The following is a 19,441-nucleotide window of genomic DNA, read 5'->3' as shown; positions in this document are numbered from 1 at the left end:
AGCTAAAGATGTGTGTTTTGAGACTCTTCTATCTTATTAGCATTGTTTTATGTCTGTGCATGCTGTGTCCAGCATAGTGCTTAAGACGTAAAAGCATTCCCTGTTTATTACATTAGTAGTAATAGTATAATGCTTATTAGAAATGAAATAATTTGGACTTGGGCTTATAAGTATAATTATATCATGTTTATGTGACTGCTAGTCATCGCAGAAGAGAGGGCAAATGATCCGTGTACAGCCGAAGTGAAATTTAGTGAGAGAACAGAGCCTTGAATGGAAAGTATGTCTTTCCAGTTTTGGCTACCTCCAGAGTGTATTCTAAACCAGAGCCAGACTTTTCAATCAAGTCAATCACCAGATGATTGGGAAAAAAGAGATGTCATGACATTACTCAAATGTATTTCTTATACATTATCTGACTCTCAGAGGAAAATGTGAGCTCCCAAAGCCTTAGTTTTAGAATTTTATATGATTATTCAAATTTTATTATTTAGGATTTGGGGTTGAACAATAGCTTGATGGACATCCTGATCTGACTTTCTTTGGATTAAGTCCTCACATGCCCTTGCTAATGCTTTTCAATTCAAATGGAACAAAAATGTCCTGCTCTTTGAGGAGCTGTCATTTGTCAACTCCCATCGCTCCCATTTCTCTCTCTGTCTGTATACACACACATGCATACACACATACATACACACACACACACATATATCCTGTAACTGTTACAAATATATTAAAGGCAACTTAAAATTAAAAAATTTTACATCAAACCACACTGTCTTAATACTGGAATAACTCAGTAGCAGTCAGCTTCGTTCTTTCTATATGTGATGAATGGTTTCCAAGCAGTAAACAATGATTTAGAGCCTTGGGCATAAAGAATGACTTCATGAGCCCTGGGAGCTTTGGAAGAGAGCAATGCCTAGTTGGCTGCTGGAAGTCTTGGAGCAAACCAGTGTGGAAAGACAGCAATGACTTAGTATGGAGAAAGAGAAGAGAGTAGAGAGGGGAGAAGGAAAGATGCGGGAAGTAGGGGGTGATGTCTGGTGGTCTGGGGAAGGGTTTTGATATGAAGAAAGAACACTTAGTCCTAACCTTTAGAGTACTGAAAACTGTGGGTAGAACACTGGCTGGGGCAATAGATGAATCAGACTCAATGGAAGGAACTTCAGAAATGGAACTGAGAATCCATAGAGGTGCCAGTGGTGCTGAGTTGAGGAATGAAGAGGTTGTTGTAGTTGACACAGAATATGAACAGAGGCTTGTGCCTGTGAGATATAGATGTGCTGTGCTAAGTTACTCAGTCATGTCTGACTCTTTGCAACCCATTGACTGTAGCCCACCAGGCTCCTCTGTCCATGGGGATTCTCCAGGCAAGAATACTGGAATGGGTTGCTATACCCTCCTCCAGGGGATCTTCCCAACCCAGGGATCAAACCCAGGTCCCCCACATTGCAGGCAGATTCCTTACCATCTGAGCCATCAGGGAAGCCCATGAGATATAGATAAAGAGTTGAATTTAGACTATAGGGAAGGACAAAATGTTTGTTGGATATGGACTGAATTGGGAGCAAATACAGTTGAAGATTTTGCTAATAAATCATTGGCCATGTATTCTTGGCACTTGTGAGATGCACACTATTCCTTTACTGAAGCATTTTCACCTCCTGGAAAGCCTTGTATCTGCCTGTCAGAATTTTCAAGCCCTTACTTAACTTCTACCAGCTGCATAAATATTTCTTTCACAACACTAGCTCATAGTAGTCGCTCTTCTGCTAAGCTTATATAGAACTATTATAAATCCCATAGACTGTAGCCTGCCAGGCTCCTCTGTCCATGGGATTTTTCAGGCGAGAATACTGGAGTAGGTTGCCATTTCCTCCTCTGGGTGCTCTTCCCAACCCAGGGATTGAACCTATGTCTCCTGGGTTTCCTGCATTGGCAGTCAGATTCTTTACCACTGGAGCCACCTGGAAAGCCCATTGTAAATGCAGTGGCACTTAACTGACATTTAAAGCTCGAATTTAACTTTTCACCTGCATGTCTTGTCTCTTGAGTGAGCTTCTAAACTTGTATAAAATTTGATAGTGTAAGAAAATCTTTTCTGAGGTCTAGTATAAGTCTCATGCCTGTAGCAAGAAGTTAATATACTTTTAAGAATTTTAAAAGATACTGAGCTTTTGTACACATAACCAACGCGCAAATTCTGTTGATTCTTCTTCCTAAATATCTCTTTGATCAATGCCTCCTACCTCTGCCCCCATTCAGTTCCACATGGTACGTCCATGAGCTCTTTCAGTAGCCTCTTGAGTAGCTCTTACAGTAGCCTCTGGCCTTAAGCCCCACCCACCTCCCTTACACCCTCTACACTGCTTGCAATGCTGTGTTTGTAAAAGAGAAATCTTCCTTCTGCTTGGATAGCAAGATAAAGTTCAAAATCTTACCATATCATAAAGGTGCTTGATTATCTCGACCAACTCTGTAATTCCTGTATCATTTCTCTCATCTCACTATAAAACCTCATGAAATTGATAATACTTCAGTAATACCCAAATTTATTTACTGCCAGAATATACCTTATTTCTTCTTGCTTCTGTGCATTTACAGTTGCTATTTCCTCTCCATTTCCATAGGTACTTCGAGATATAAACGTTGCCTGGGTTGTGGAGTTTTTTCTTACTCCCCCTTCCCCTCTTTTGTCACCCCCAGCACAGTTAGTCACCTTCTCACTTCTGTTCCCATTGTGCTTTCTCCATCCTTGACACATATGGTATAAGATTATTTTTCACATGTCTGACCCTAGACCATAAGCTCTCCAAAGGTTGTGTCTTATTTGTCATTATATTTCTGGTAACCACCATGGCCTGCTAGGCAGTCTATAAAGTAATAAAGGAAAGGTTCTGAAGAGAAGCTGAAAAAGTTTCTGTTATAAAATATCTGAAAAAAAAAATATATCTGAACTGATGATGAGGCATCCAGTTTTAAATGTCTTGTAGTTTATAAATTTTATTGCATTTAAATGGGTTAACAATATAATATTTATTATTACACTAGAGGAACAAATTTAAGAAAAATTAATTAAATACATATATTATCCATGTGTAGAGCATAATGAAACCATGAGTGTGAATATTTTCAGAATCCAGAAGATTCAACAACAAAAACTAGGAGAGGTAGATGAACCAAAAGATGGTCAGTTAGAAACTAGACCAGAAAAACAACATTAATCTTTCAAGTGAAATAAACTCTCCTAACAACTTTGATTGCATTAATATAATTATCTACAATTATGAAAAAATAGTGGCCTGCCCATGAGTTTTTATTATCACTACATATGCTAATGTATATGTAGCTGGTAAAGTCAAACTAGTTATTTAAAACCGTAAAGTTATTTTTAAGTTTTGATAATCCTTATTTAAGGTTTGGTAACAGTGACAGGTCTTATTAACAGTGGGTATAACCATCAACAGAAAGGTTATAAAGTGAGACAAGTTATAATGTCAAATACTTTTATTAATAGGATACCTTTCTTTTCACAGTGTTGAATAGATCTTCAACTATATAGTGAATTTTGTCTCAACCTCAAGACAACTGTTCTCATTTAACTTTCAGACACACTGTTGGAATTGTAGACTTTGAGTAGGGCTGAGTATTTTGTCTGTTTCATTTTGCAGTGTTCCTATTACCATGTCTTCAAGTTCACTATCCCTTTCTTCTGGAATGTCTAATCTACCACCCAGTGTGTTTTCCCTCTCAGTTTTGAGCTAGTCCTCTCTAGAGGTTCAAATTGGGCCTTTTAAAATATATCTTCCATATTGCTTCCACTTAACATATTCATTCTTTACTCTAGTTTCTTGAAGATAGGGAATATAGTTAAAATAACTTCTAATGGCCTTTCTGCTAATTCTGCCATCTGTGTCATTTCTGGGTCAGTTTTGATTCATTAATTTTTCGCCTTTTTATGGGTCAGATTTTTCTGTTTCTTTGCAGACTTGGTAATTTTTGATTGGATGCTAAAATTTTACCTTGTTGGGTAGCAAAGACTTTTGTATTCCTAAAAATATCCTTGAGGTTTTTCTTTGTTTGTTTGTTTATTAGATGTAGTTAAGATACCTGATAATAGTTTTATTTTTTCAGATCTTGCTTTTAAGCTTTGTTAGGTAACCATGGCAGTGTGTAGCTTAGGTTTAATTTTTTCCTCCTACTAAACCAAGACCCTTCTTAATACTCTAACTGATGCCTTCTAAATTATGAGGCTGCACACTCTGGCTACTGGAAATGGGCATTCTTCTTGGCCCTTTGTGAGTACTGGGCACTGTTGTCTCTAATAGTTTCAGTGGTTTTTCTCCTGACTGTGGGTAGTTTCCTCATATGCCTGTGCTAGTCAGTATTCACCCGAGCACTTTATCTACAGATCTTCCAAGTTCTGTCTGTCCAGTGCTGTCCTTATCATGCCCTGTGACCCCTGAACACTTAGGTTCCTTGCACTTCAGGGAGACCACTGGTCTCTGAGTCTCCCTTCCTGACATGGTGAAAATGTTCTCCAAGGTGTCATCTGGGGCAAATTTAGGGCTCACCTCACTTGTCTGTTTTCTCTCAAGGATCACTGTCCTTTGTAGCCAGTTGTTCAGTTTCTCAGAAGCTATCATTGTATGTGCATGCATGGTAAGTTGCTCAGTCGTGTCTGACTCTTTGTGACCCTATGGACTGTAGCCCTCCAAGCTCCTCTCTCCATGGGATTCTCCAGACAAGAACACTGGAGTGGGTTGCCATGCCCTCCTCTAGGGGATCTTCCCAACCCAGGGGTCGAACCCGTGTCTCTTACATCTACCTGCATTGGCAGGCAGGTTCTTTACGACTACCACCACCTGGAAAAGCCTATCATATATTTATTATTTATCTTTATAGTGCTTTATAAGCAGGAGGATAAATCCAGTTCCTGCTACATCAAGTTGATCTGAGGTTCAGTCAAGGCCTATTTTAGTTATTATTTACTCATTCATATAATATTCATGAGCCTGAAGAATTCAAGGTGCTATTAGATAATTGCTAAATAAAGTATTTAACCCAAGGTACACACTTAACATAGGGAGTTAAGTCTGTGAAATCTGTGTTGGAGAATGTTAGAAGGTGTTTTTATAGCACGATGCAAAAGTACTGTTGGCTATTCCTTTTGAAACCTTTGATCCATTTTAAAATAAACTAAAAGTTGTGTGATTTAAATCCAGTTGTGAATTTGTGAGATTTCAAAATAATGTCTCTTTCTTCTCCTTATTCCCATCCTGACGTCCTTAAAAGTAGCCACATTGTGTGGCGGGGGAGGAGGGGAAAGACTTGTGACAGGGATGAAATTTTAGCCATTGCACAAAATGATAGGGTTTAGAAGATGTAAGTAGCGTGGTTTGGACCAATCCACCTACTTACTCCTATTTGTAAGAAGCCAGGTTTCTTAAATTGATCTTAAGTGATCATTTTGCTTTCAGTAACCTCTCTGCATCTACAGTGGAAGAGAGTTTAGATGTGTTGCATTTTTCATGATTCGTCTTATAGTGCTTCTGAGGTCATTTTGCGGTGGAATGCTGTCAGATTGTCAGATCTCTCTCTCTCTCTCTCTCATACACACACACACTCACACACACGAAAATAGAGACATCTTCCAGAGAACTTCCTGATGTACTGTTCTTTGAATGTGATGACATTTGTTTACACAGGAAGCTAGACACTGCATTCTTTTCTTTGGAGACTGTTTCAGAAACACATTTCCACATTGTTTTTTCTCAATATGGCCTACATGTGAACCACTTACATATTTAATGTGTGGAAGACTGAGGAAGAATTCCTGATATGAAGCGCCCTTATCGATCTACTTTAAATATTTAATGTTGAGAAAACATCCTCTTTCCTCCCCACTGATTTTGTTTTTATTTAATTCTCCTTGGCAAACTGTGACATAGAAATCAGATTAAAGACAGGCCTTATAACTTGACTTCTTGTGCCATGTCTTTCATGTTTTTCTGTCAACTCAATGTGGCCTCTATAGATTCTATTATATTTTCTTTGTCAGTTGAATCAAGATTCTTATTAGAAACATGGCAAATAATTCGTAGCCCCGAAGATATGGACTGTGTCTGAATGGGATTTATAGAAAGCAATTTTTATATGTTCATTGAAAAAATTTATATCAACATTTATTTTCACCTGTCCTTTTGATGTAGTACTTACAATTGCTGTCATTCTTAAATACTATCCAATTGCTGGGAACTCTGTTAGGTGCCTTATGTACATAAACTCTAGTCCTCACAACAGCCTACCAGGTGGATACTATTATCCCCTTGGGAGACATTCAGGCAACAATACAGAAGTATGAGTGATTTGTGCAAGACCACATCCCTAGTAAGAAGCAGAGCTGATATTGGGCTAAGTTTTACTACTCTAAGAGATTAAGCAACATATCCCAGGCTTGTTAACAGTAGTGAGTATGCTGCTACTGCTAAGTCGTTTCAATCGTGTCTGACTCTGTGCGACCCCATAGATGGCAGCCCACCAGGCTCCTCTGTCCCTGAGATCCTCCAGGCAAGAATACTGGAGTGGGTTGCCATTTCCTTCTCCAATGCATGTGTGCATGCTAAGTCGCTTCAGTCGTGTCCGACTCTGTGTGACCCTATGGACAGCAGCCCACCAGCCTCCTCTGTCCACGGGATTCTCTAGGCAAGAATACTGGAGTGGGTTGCCATTTCCTTCTCCATGAGTAGTGAGTATACTTGGTAGATAAAAAATCAGAATGTTAGCTAAGTATTTCTAATATAAAATATTCCTAAGAAACTTTTATTGAGTGCCCAGTGTGTGTCAGATCCTGCTCTGGGGACAATGGGTTATAGAGATGAGCAAAGCCTCTGCCTCTGCCCAGCGGAGAGACGCAGGGAGCAGCAGTTACACAGTGGTGTGCAGCCTTGCTTCTGACGGTATGTACATATGTGCCTGGGGAGCACGGAGAGGCGGACCTAGAATCTTGTGGGGAGTGTGGTGGAGTGTTCTCAGAAAGGTTTCAAGGAAGACATGGTGCCAGGGTGGTGTCCTGAAGGAGAAGTAGGAGGCCATGACCTTGATCACCTCTGATGGGAATTAAATTTCCAACTACAGATCTAACCTCTGTTTTCTGTAGTACTACTAGTAGTATTTAGGATGCTTTTTCTGATTTCTTTTTCTTTTTTGGAATCAGTAAGCTTTATTTACTAGGCATAATATGTTTTAAGAATTCTTAAATGTTTATCAAATCTTAAATTTAAGATAATGATAGCTGCCCAGAAGAAAAAAATTAATAAGTAGAACCATATTAATGTTGATTTTAAATTAATAATTTTTGAGACTTCAAATTGTTGCTGGGAAAACAATTTAATTTGTGAGGGGAGAATATATTAGAATTGGGATGCTTTTAATTTTAACATTGAGGGGAAATGTCACTCTCATTATAACATTGTTTTTATGGAAAAACAAGATTTGATTTATATCATTTCAACTTACAGGGACTTCCCAGGACGGCATTCAGCCCAGAGTTAGCCCCCTACTTGTCTTGGACCAAACATGTATCTGCTTGTTTTCCTGAGCTGTCCCCTCAGTTCAGCCTCATGAAGCACTCTGCCTACAAGATATCTATATCTGGATACACAGGTTGCCCTCTATGCAAATTAAATATGGAGTGTACTCAGGGCATGCAAACTGAGTTTCATATTTGCTTAAATTAAACATGAAGGCGATATCAGCCTCAGTTGACCTTTCTAGCCTTCCCATTCTCAATTCCTCTATACAAAACTACAAAGTACTAGCCAAGTACTTTGCACACCTGCTACTTTCCCACCTCTAGGCTCTTGGTTCATTGTCTCACATCCCTGGGCTGCCCTCCCCTCTATCTCTGCCTTTAAAATCCTTCTAACTCTTCAAGGTCCATGTCTAATATCACTCTCCTTCATTTAGCCATTCATAATTATTCCAGCCATAAGTATATTTTTACCCTCCATGGATTTTTTGTGTACTAATTGTTCATAGGGCTTCCCAGTTGGCGCTGGTGGTAAAGAACCCACCTGCCAATGTGGGAAGCATAAGAGAGGTGTCTTTGATACTTGGGTTGGAAAGATCCCCTGGAGGACCCACTCCAGTATTCTTGACTGGAGAATCCCTGGGACAGAGGAGCCTGGCAGGCTACAGTCCATGGGTTCACACAGAGTCAGACACAACTGAAGAGACTTAGCATGCACTTGTCATAATCTAAGAGCTGGAACGTTGCATTGGGATGTACTTATTTCCAGTGCCAGCTCCTTATTTACAACCCATGTGACCCTGGACAAGTTACTTAACCAGCATAAACATCATCTATAAAATGGGATTAACACCACCTACCTCTGAGAATTGTTTTGATGATTAAATATGATGATATATGTGCAAAGCTTAGCATAGGGTTATCTGACATGTGGTATGTTTTTCAGAATGTGTTAGCAGTTTTTGCATCTCTCCTCGCAGAGTAAGTTCTGAGGTCATGTTGTGTCTTATTTATCTTTGTGAATTTCTCTCCAAAGCCTGCCTTTATAAGAGAATGTCATAGTGCTTCGAATACAGCAAATATTCCATAAATATTTCTTTGAGAAGGAACTAAATGTGGTTTTTAAATTGTAGAATTCACTGGCCAAGAAGGGATTTATGGAAAATGTCACCTTAGGTTCTGGTTTGCCAAAGAAAACCTGGTCTCAAGTATTAAAAGCACCCCCTTTTGTGGTGATGGTTTGGATTATAAATTTTATGGACACCCTATTTATGGAATATTTGCATTTTTGAATTGTCCATGGTACTTTTCCAACTGTGTTATTTTTCACGTAGATAATTGTGTCTCTTAAAGGAGATTGTAAGCTACTTGAGAATGCACACCGTTTCATATCTTATTTCTCCAAATATACTGAGTGCTTTGGGAGTTTTGACAGTACAGTGGAACCAGGGCGAAATCTACCCAGTTCATGCTGTGGTCATATAGGTATTGACTGTGATCTAAATGCTTCTTTTTAAATGAAGATGTAAGCTAATGTGTTGATGTATTAGGCTATATATAAGTGGAGAATAGTCATTCTAATCCGTGGTGGGAGGGCTGTTCACTACACAGAATTTCTCCAGGGCTGAGATCATGTCTGTTTGTTTCCCCACTATAGACCTAGCACCAGGCACAGCACCCCAAACATGGTTATGTTCTCAATAAATATTTGTTGAATAAATGGATGAATGGTGAGGATCTTGGCACCCCACATGTTAGAGTTTCATGAGTCTCTACCAGATTCCTTGCAGGTCCTTTATAGATGGCAGAATACAGTATATATAGAGTCTGAAGTGCTCTGGTGTGCCTACATATGAGCTCAGAAAGTTTATGAGAGGGTAAACTTAGGTCAGGAGACAGCTCGCCTTCTCAGACCTTCTCTGGAAACTGTTTCCATGTAGAGTTTGTTTGTTTTCTGAATAAGCTCCTTTTCTAGAAGAAAAGTGGAAGGTTTATTTTTGTAGGAGTCTGCCTACTTGATAAGAGAGCAGATGAAAATCAGATGAAGGCAAGGTCCCTCTGCCTCTCTGCTCCTCTCTTCCAACATGCAGAAGAGTGAGTTCCGTGGTACACAAGGTTCTTGTATTAGGGGGAGAGAGATCTGACTTTTTCCCATTATTCTCTCTGAGGCTTGTTGGAATCTCAGAGAATGTGGAGGAGTTGGAGGGCTCCTTTCAGAGGAATGCTGGCAGTAGTTGCTTCCCTTTCCCTCCTGGGGAGCACAGGCTTGTGCCCTCCATGCCGGGGCGGCCAGGAGAAGTGGCCCAGGGTCACGGGCCGTGTTCATCTCACCCCTCTGGTTCTTTGTTTCTCTAGAGATGTCTGCTGTCCCATGGGAATCCATGTAACTACCCTTCTGCTTACAGTTACCTGGTCCACATTTTCAAAGGGTAAGTTACTTCATAACTTAGCATTACACAAAACAACATTCTGTTAATGCAGTGTGAAGCGATTTTTTGAGTATGTATTTTTGCTTTTTGGACATGGGCTGAAATTTTAGTAGTCGTACCCTATGGAGTCAAATGTAAAGGACTGATATCCTCCCATTCATCTTTTTAAAAATCTGTTTAAAATATTAATCTAACATTTTTCCTGTACTGATTCTTTCAGCCTTTCTCCAAGCTGAGGTGAAATGGCCTTATACACAGACACATGTGCTTATTAGATTGCCCTATTTTCTTAAAAGAACGTCAGCTTTGCTCTTCTTCCGTTGGCCATCTGTCTTAATCATCTTGGGGTTCTATAACAGAAATACTATAGGCTGGTATACACACCAGACATTTATTTCTCATAGTTATGGAGGTGATGGAAAGTTCAGGATTAGGGTGCCAACATTGTCAAGTTCTCAGTGAAGACCATCTTCCTGGCTTATGATGGCCATCTTCTCAGTATCCTCACATGATGGGGAGAGAGGGGATGCAAGCTTTCTTGTGTCTCATCTTTTAAGGGCATTAATCCCAGCAGGAGAACTATATCCTCATGACCTAGTACCTTTCAAAGCTTCCACCTCCTAATGGTATCCCACTGGGGGTTAGGATTTCAACATATGGATTCTAGGGGTGTGGGGGAGACACACTCTCAGGCCACTCAAGTGAAATTCACTTGAAATTCACCTTCATTCTTCAGCTGATTATTGGGCACTACACTTCCTCTTGTCTTCACCAGGACACCCTACTCATTTTCAATATCTGCCTGGCCCCAAAGGGACTCGAATTGTGAACCCTGATATTCTAAAATGTATCCTGGGATGTCAGGCTAGAACAAGAGAGTGTGAACATATTGTTGTACATACCCTCCAAAACCCCAATCTTTTTTTTTTCTTTTTTACTCTTTTGGTTGAGACACGTTTAGCATGTGGGATCTTAGTTCCACAACCAGACCAGGGATCAAACCCCCTGAAGTGGAAGTGTGGAGTGTTAACCACTAGACCTCCAGAGAAGTGCCCCCAAACCTCAATCTTTGTGGGACAGTAGGTCTGGTTCAATACTGATGCAATTTTTTCTAATAGTGGAAGAGGCTAGCCATGTGTAGTATTCATTTGTAATTATTCACAATTTGTTTGAGCTCTTTCCCAGTAAGATGTGGTTATTGAAGCTGTGAGCAAATTCTTCCCATTAGAATTTATACATTTGGGTAAAAGTAAACTGGTATCCTGCTTCTGTAATGTTTGAACTGGAGTTTGCTGTATTGTATCATTGTACTTGCTTGCAAGCTTCATAAAATAATTAAAGGAGATTGTGAAAACAGGTAAAAATAGCTTTTGATGTTCATGTTTAAGAGCTCCTTCAGCTTAGAAGTTGAAACGCTTTGGAGTTCAACAAAGGTTTATATGGAAATGAGGGAATTTGGCTCCTTTCCCAGTTCTTCTAGCCTCTCTTCCCTGAGGACTGTGGGTGCATGAAGAGGCAACATTCCCACACCCAGGGCACCCAGAAGAGAGGTTTCTACTCTGTGAATTAGGCAAGTGTACTTGGCCTTGATTATAGAAAAGGAAGAATTACTTCATAATTTTCCCTCCTCCTTTTGCTCCATGTCCTGATATTTGCTTCACACCCATGGGTTAAAGGTGACTACCGACTTTACTTTCAGTGCAGAAGGCTATCTTCTCTTCGTGTTCTGAGTTAGTTGTTACCGTGTGTGTGTGTGTGTGTGCGTGTGTGTGTGTGTAGTTGTTGTTTTTGTCTCAGGATTGGTTACAGCTGTGCACGATACAGACAGCAATTGTTCCCCAGCTAATCCTCACTTTTTGTGCCCATGTAGTGTAGGTGAAGTCTTTTTTTACCCTCTTCTTCAACTAATTATATGCCTTGCCTATGCAATTGTAATTATTTCTCCAGCATCTGCAAAACCTATGTCATTTTTCTGTTAAAATACAGTCATAAAAATAGCAGAAATAAACCTATTTTGAGAACTTGTGTGGTGAGGCAAATTCCACTAAAGTAAAGGGATCCTCTGGATTGGCATTGCCCATAGCCTTTCATCACCTGAAAGTTCCCAGGGGTGATGCAGTGCTGGAATATACACCTAGTTTCCTATTGGAGCTTAAACTTATTCTTGATAGATTTCTTTTAGCGAAAGTTAAATGCTCTAGCGATTTTGACTTGGCCAAATATAGACTTTTAGAAAGTACTTTACATACTACAGAGTTTTCTATGATGCCTTTAAATGACCATGCATTCATTCTTACTGTTCTTAGTAACTTTACTTAAATGAAAAAAAAAATTTAAGTGTCTTTTTCATCTGTGCTTTTGGTCAACTTTTAAACTCAATTGATTTTAAGACCAGTTAAAAGCAGTAACGTCAGAGTTTTATGATGTAAAGTCTAGCTTAGCTATGGAAACATGACAGGACCTTACCTCAAAGTATTATAAAAATGTAAAATTCTGCAGTAAGTAGACTCGGTCACACTCTATCTTTTCTTAATGTATCACTAGTAAATTTTGTCTCTGTTTATGATTCTCTCCTCTTTGTAATATCTCCTTCTCACGAGGTGATTCTGTTTTGGGGAACTTTGGGTTTTGCTTGAGTGTGTCATTCATACATGAGGAAGCATCTCTGAAGTTTCTAGTATGAGTGTAGCAGGGAGTGACTGGCCCTTCTCCAAACTTGGGTCCTGTTCTTCCAGGGCTCACAGTTAGGCTTCATTTCCCAGCCTCTTGTGTAGTTAGAGGAGCCACGTGGCTGAGTTCTGGTGAATGGAATGTGGGAGGAAGTGCTGGGTGCTACATCCACGCCTGACTCATAAACCCTCCCATAGGTGACGCTCTGTTTTCCTTCCTTTGCCAGCTTGAGGCAGATAATCATGGTGGCCCTAGAGTCTTTGCGTCAGATGGTGAATTGTAAGGTTGAAGGAGCTTAGGTTCTTGAGTTGAAGGGAGCCAGCATCTGTGAGGGTCTTCCCTAGTGGCCCAGACTGTAAAGAATCTGCCTGCAATGCAGGAGATGTGGGAAGATCCCCTGGAGAAGGGAATGGCAACCCATACCAATATTCTTGCCTGGAGAAGTCCACGGACAGAAGAGCCTGGCGGGCTACAGTCCATGTGGTCGCAAAGAGTCGGACATGACTGTGCGGCGACTGACACACACACACCATCTGTTAGGATACTCATTTTAGATGGCTGCTGTGAATGAGCCATTATGCATTTTGGATTTTGTTTGTTACAGCATCCTTTAGTACATTAACAGATACAGATAGAATTCCTGCCTCCAAGGGCCTCCTACTGTAGTCTGAGAGATACACATGTCAAAACTACGGCACGGTGTGATGATCCATCAGTAGATGTCTGTCCTGTAGGGATCACAAAGGAGGGTTTGGGATACTTTCAGAAACGCAGGACATCCTTAGACTTAAAGATCAATAGGAATAAACAGATGTGTCCCTAGATCCATGAAAGATGAAAATCCCGTTAGAACTTGAGTCATGACACAGAAGACCTGTGATGGGGTCATCTACCAAACTAGCACTGAGAAGCGCCGTGAATTTAACTCTCTTGTCTTCCGACGATTTTTATTATTGCTTTCAAATGTATATATTCATATAGTTTTTAAAATAGCTAAGGAAGGCAGCAGGGTGGGAATGATGGTGCCCATTTTATAGGTGGGAAAACCAAGGCTCACTGATTTTTTTAAATGATTTATCTGAGGACACATAAACAGGAGAGCTGAATTCATGGGCTGAGAGGTGCCATGAATGAGTGGAAATATTTGGGGTTCTAGAGAAAAAGAGAATTAGCTTAAAATCCTGTGCCTCGTCTTTACCATCTGTGTGATCTTTGGCCTTATCTAACATTCTCAACTGTAAAAATGTGTTTCAGTGTTATCATGAAAATTCAATGAATTTGGATATTATAAAGTGTACCGGTGCTTGCTCTAATCCAGCATTCTTTGCATGTTACCATGAAACCTCTAACCTACATCTGTGCCTCTCTGTACCCCCTTGTTCCTGTTGTTCTTGATACTGGCCACTACTTGACCTCGTTCGTATGCTGGGAGGCCTCAGAGAAGACCCTCCCCATTCAGATCTGAAATCTGCGAAGCATGGAAACAGTGTGGTGGGACAGGCTGAGCAGCTGGATGAGCCATCCTGCCCCCCTTCCCTGTGCAGACTCTTAAGTACACAGTGTTCTCCGTGCTGTGCATGGAGGAGGCTCCTGCCTTCCTTGATCTGTTCAAAATGTAGGGGTTGCTACATGATCGTCATTATCTAACCAGTCTTTGTCAAGCAAAGCCAGCATTCACCCATTAACACCAAGCAGCAGCAAAGAATAGAGTGAAGATGCCTCCAGCGCTGCTGTCTGGTACCATTTACATTGCCTGTCATTTGCAGGGAGAAACACTCCATTCTAAACAGGGATATTTCCAGTTTCAGCAAAGAGAACCAGTTCTTTATTTCCAGAGACGTTAATACTTTCCATACATTTTCAGGGATTCTTCCTCCTAGATCTTCCCAATTCCCCCCCTTGTCTTCTGCTTATCATCCCTCAAGATATTAAAAGGAAGCCATTCCTAAGAGTTTTATCTTCCGGTTTCAAATGTTAATCTCCTTCAACAAATCGAAATCTTTGTCATCAACTAGATATCCTAAGTGGAAAATGTGTTCTTTTGTAAATTCATATATACATTTACTCATGCTAATCAGCCGTGCATTTCGTGTTCCTCAGCATATTGGTCATATATAAAAGTGAAGGGCAAATACTTTGAAACTTGAGGCGATTCACTTGGAATGGAAGCAGATTCTCACCGAGAAGCATAAATCAAATGAAGATGCCATCTGGCAGTCGGAGTCCTACCTTATTAAACTTGAATTCTGCACTTTGCACAGAGGTGCTTAATAAGTGTTAACAGTGACTAATATCATATCATGGATGTTAATTGAATGTTGATAAGTATCTCAAAATTGCAGTAATAGAGCCACACTTCAGCAGCTGAGCGCGATGATGCTCTCGCTCCTCGGCTTCATGGCTCAGCTGTTTGTGAGCTTTGAGACGGTTTTTTCTCACCAGTCAAATGCAGACGTTTTCAGGGGCTTTTGCTGCCACCCAGCTGTGCTGCAACCCAAGCTCTGAGTCTGAAGTTAAGGGGAAATATGTGCCGCTGAATCTAATTTCTGGTGGAAGTTCTTGGGCAACAATAAGGTTTGAAACGTACAGGGGTGGGGGCGGGGTGGGTGGAAGAGACTTTAGCCATTTGACCTGCATTTGAAGAGAATTCATTATTCACTGGTATTCAGTGATATGTGGATTTCGAGGCACAAGCTGAATCGGGTTGATTCCAAACTATCAGTGGTGCTGGGTCACTGTCAAGGGCCGGCCTGCACAGGGACTATTTGCTCCCCCTCACTGGATCTCAGTTCACAAAGGTCCCCCTGCTTTTTTTCTTTCAAACTAATTTTATTTATTTATTTTGTTTTTGGCTGTGCTGGGTCTTTGTCGCTGTGCGGGCTTTTCTCCAGTTGCAGCAAGGGGGGTCTACTCTCAAGTTGTGGTGCCTGGGCTTCTCATTGCCATGGTTTCTCTCGTTCCAAAGCAAGGTCCCAGGGCGTGCGGGCTTCAGTAGTTGTGACGGGGGGTTCAGTAGTTGGAGCTCCCAGGCTCTGGAGCCCAGGCTTAGTAGTTGGGAGGACAGGCTTAGTTGCTCCGCGGCATGTGGGATCTTCTCGGATCAGGGATCTAATCCATGTCCACTACATTGGCAGGTGGATTCTTTACCACTGTGCCACCCGGGAAGCCCCTCTCTGCTTTCTGAAATAACTAGTTTGTTCCTCCACCACCTGGAACTTAGACTACAGTTTCAGGTTGCATGCATAGAAGTTAGCTGCATATCATATCAATTCTATAGGACTGGAGGAAACAATGAACAGCAATATGAACATCCAGTTTTTCTATGAAAAGATGGTTCTCTCTGCCCCCTTTTCCTTCGTGTTTTAGCTTCTTGTGAAGGAATGGCTCTCTTTGAAACAGACAAGATGCATATCCACATTTGTTTTTCAGGAATACTTAGATGTCCCTTGTGGGCAGCATTGAGGGCCTGAATGGCTTTCATGTGACAAGCCAAGAAATGAACTACATTTGATGGCTAGCCCTTCTTCCATATGTGTGTGTGTGTGTGAGAGAGAGAGAGAGAAACAGAAATTATTATAGCATTGGTTTTCTACTTAACGAGCTTTACTTTATGAAATACAATTTTTAAAAGTTTGCCTTTTGAATATTTACTTGCACTGAGACAATATATTCACAAGAGGCTGGGTACAGGCAAAATTAAATAACCATTTTCAACGAATTTGATATACTTGTTATTCATATAGCTCAAATAATAAAAATCAAGTACCTACTTTTATAAATAGAATGTCAGCCTATATTTACAGCTGCAGGAAATTTAACTCTGCCAGTATATCAATAAGAATGCCAGTACTTTATGAATGTTCATAAGTTTCAGATATTATCTGGGAGTTTTATATATGGTATCTCATTTAATACTCACAACAATCTTCTCATGTAAGGACTACTGTTAACCCCATTTTACATGAAGAAACAGATGTTAGGAGCATTAGTAATTGAATCAAGGTCTTGTAGCTGGTGGGTGTGTTACAGTTGAGACCCAGTTCTCCAGAATCCTTGGACTTCATCATCCCAATGCTGTCTTTGTGGTGTCTCCTGTGACGTTGAGCCTCAAGAGCAGAATTACTTCTTTTTTTTGTCCTGAACCTTCCTCCCACCTCCCACTCCATCTCACCCCTCTAGGTTGTCACAGAGGCTAGGTTTGAATTCCCTGAGTCAGAAGGCAAATTCCCACTGGCTACCTATTTTACATATGGCAATATTTATCTTTCCATGCTGCTCTCTCCACTCGTCCCACCCTCTCCTTCCCGCCTCTCCATGTCCATAAGTCTGTTCTCTATGTCAGTGTCTCCGTTGCTGCCCTGCACATAGCTCATCAGTACCATCTTTCTAGATTCCATATGTGTGTGTTAATATACGATATTTATTTTTCTCTTTCTGACTTAACTTCACTGTGTATAATAGGCTCTAAGTTCATCCACTTCATTAGCACTGACTCAGATGCATTCCTTTTTATGGCTGAGTAATATTGCATTGTGTATTTATACATATACCACAACTTCTTTATCTATTCATCTGCTGATGGATATCTAGGTTGCTTCCATGTCTTAGTTATTCTAAACAGTTGTGCAGTGTACATTGGGGTACATGTGTCTTTTTCAGTTACGTTTTTCTCAGGGTATATGCCCAGTATTGGGATTGTTGGGTCATATGGTAGTTTCAGTCCTAGTTTTTTAAGGAATCTCCATACCGTCTTCCATAGTTGGTGAATCAATTTACATTCCCATTAATGGTGCAAGATGGTTCCCTTTTCTCCACATCCTCTCCAGCATTTATTGTTTGTAGTTTTTTTGATGATGTCCATTCTGACCCATTTTGATAAACTCACCTAAATGTAAGACCAGAAACTGTAAAAATTCTTCGGGGAAAACAGGCAGAACACTCTATGATATAAATCACAGCACGATCCTCTATAACCCACCTCCAAGAGTAACGGAAATAAAAACAAAATAAACAAGTGAGACCTAATTAAACTTAAAAGCTTTTACACAGCAAAGGAAACTATAAACAAGGTGAAAAGACAACCCTCAGAATGAGAGAAAATAATAGCAAAACAACTGACAAAGTATTAATTTCCAAAACATACAAGCAGCTCAGTCAGCTCAGTACTTCTTATTTTCAGAGAATGAGTTGGGCAGAAAATTTCAACCCCTGTGAAAGACTGCAACCTTCCTTGGCATCATGCCTTCTTCACGGGCAGGCAGGTAGATCTAGGAAGTAAGAAACAAGAGCCCATGAGTTTTAATCATACTATTTGTGCGGTGATTCCTTTGATAGCAAGGGACAGAGAACCTGACTCAAATTCCTTACAGCAAAAAATGGAAACATTATTGACTCACAATCCCCAGTCGTTCAGGGGTCGTGTGCTTTCAGGCTAGGCTTGATCCAGAGACTTGTGAGGCCTCCAGGATATGGTTTCTTCTGTTGCGATTTTTTGAATACACCTCCTCTGTATATCAGATTTGTCACTGGGCTCCCTCCCTTCATGGTAGTATCAATGACAGAAGAGATTCCTGACTTCCTCTCCTCATCACACAAATCAAAGGAGGAGATAATTTCTTGTGGCTTTTCAGGATGAAAATCTTCTTTGATGTTTGACAAGCACTACTTGCCATTACCTAGAAGCTCAAGTCATAATTACTTATAATACTTTTCTTGACATGATATCACCACATTAGAAACAAAGGGAAGGATTTTAGAGATGTGTGTACATGACATTTGCATACCAACCACATATGTACACAGCAGGAAAACTGTTATTCCAGAAGAATAGCTCTTTGTTTGCAATTTTGGATGACATTGCTCTCATTCACTGTCTAAATGATGTGTGCCAATTTTCGCTTAAATTTCCTAATTGCTGTCTTCTTGAAGAAAGTATTTCAAATTTATCACTTTTGTTGAATTAAAACTATTTTCTTTGTCCCACGAAGGAAAGGGCTGTGAAACAATTTAGAACTAAATATTTTATTTTGATTTGGGTTCACTTGTGTAGGTCAAGTTTAACTAATGCCTAATAAAAATAAAAATACATATTTCCCATCCCAAACTATTAAATATAGCTATTTTACACCCTAACCTTATCTTATATCTCATGGAAATTACAGCACATTGCAATACAGTCATTTGAACTTTTCTTTGAGATGTTTTTGTCAGAGAAGATAATCTGACAAGAATATGGAAACCCTCCATTTATAGCAAACCCTTGGTGAGGAAGCACTATTTGTAAATATTTTCCATATGATGTACTTGTATTTTTTGGTTCTGAGTACTATGCCTATATTGTTTCTTTTCTCTTTTTTTTCTTATGAGTAAAGAGTTCCATTTTCTGTGCCCCTTTCTCCATGAGGAGAAAAGAAAGGAAGATCTATTTTATGAAACGTGTCATGGGAGCAGGTAATAAAATAAGGTTTTCCACAGGCTTATTTATTACACTGTTTCTGCCCTCCTGTTCACTCATTTCTAGGTTCTGAAAAATGGATTTTATTGTTAACAGATTTGAAAAGAAAGGACCATAATAGTCAAAAGGGTCATGGTCCAAATATAGAAAAGCATCAAGGGTGAATAGGCCATGTGTCTTCAAGTGCAGAACCCTGTCATTTTTATGGATGAGGCATCACTAAGCAGATGTACATATTGAAGGACTTTTAAGGGTATCAGTGGTCCCTAAAATTAAGAACACTAGTGATGCTGATATTTTCTTTTTTCATGTGTCCCTTCCCATTTACTAAACTAAAGGTTGGTGCTTACTGTA

General features: G+C 40.1%; 1 protein-coding gene across 8 annotated transcripts in view; it reads left to right on the top strand.

The window, feature by feature from the left end:
• Positions 1 to 19,441, top strand: part of HIVEP2 (HIVEP zinc finger 2) — a 294,756-nt gene that overhangs the window by 221,045 nt on the left and 54,270 nt on the right. Inside the window, exon 4 of one of the 8 annotated variants that reach the window (XM_081530971.1) lies at positions 9,890 to 9,963. The exons of the other annotated variants lie outside the window; for them this stretch is intronic. The gene's annotated coding sequence lies outside the window, so the exon portion shown is untranslated. The remainder of the gene's footprint in view (positions 1 to 9,889; positions 9,964 to 19,441) is intronic. 8 annotated transcript variants of the gene reach the window in all.

This window comes from Giraffa tippelskirchi, chromosome 9 (genome assembly GCF_054371585.1).
Source record: "Giraffa tippelskirchi isolate mGirTip1 chromosome 9, T2T-mGirTip1v1.2.pri, whole genome shotgun sequence".
Classification (NCBI taxonomy): Eukaryota; Metazoa; Chordata; class Mammalia; order Artiodactyla; family Giraffidae; genus Giraffa; species Giraffa tippelskirchi.
This window is presented reverse-complemented; position numbering and strand designations above follow the sequence as displayed.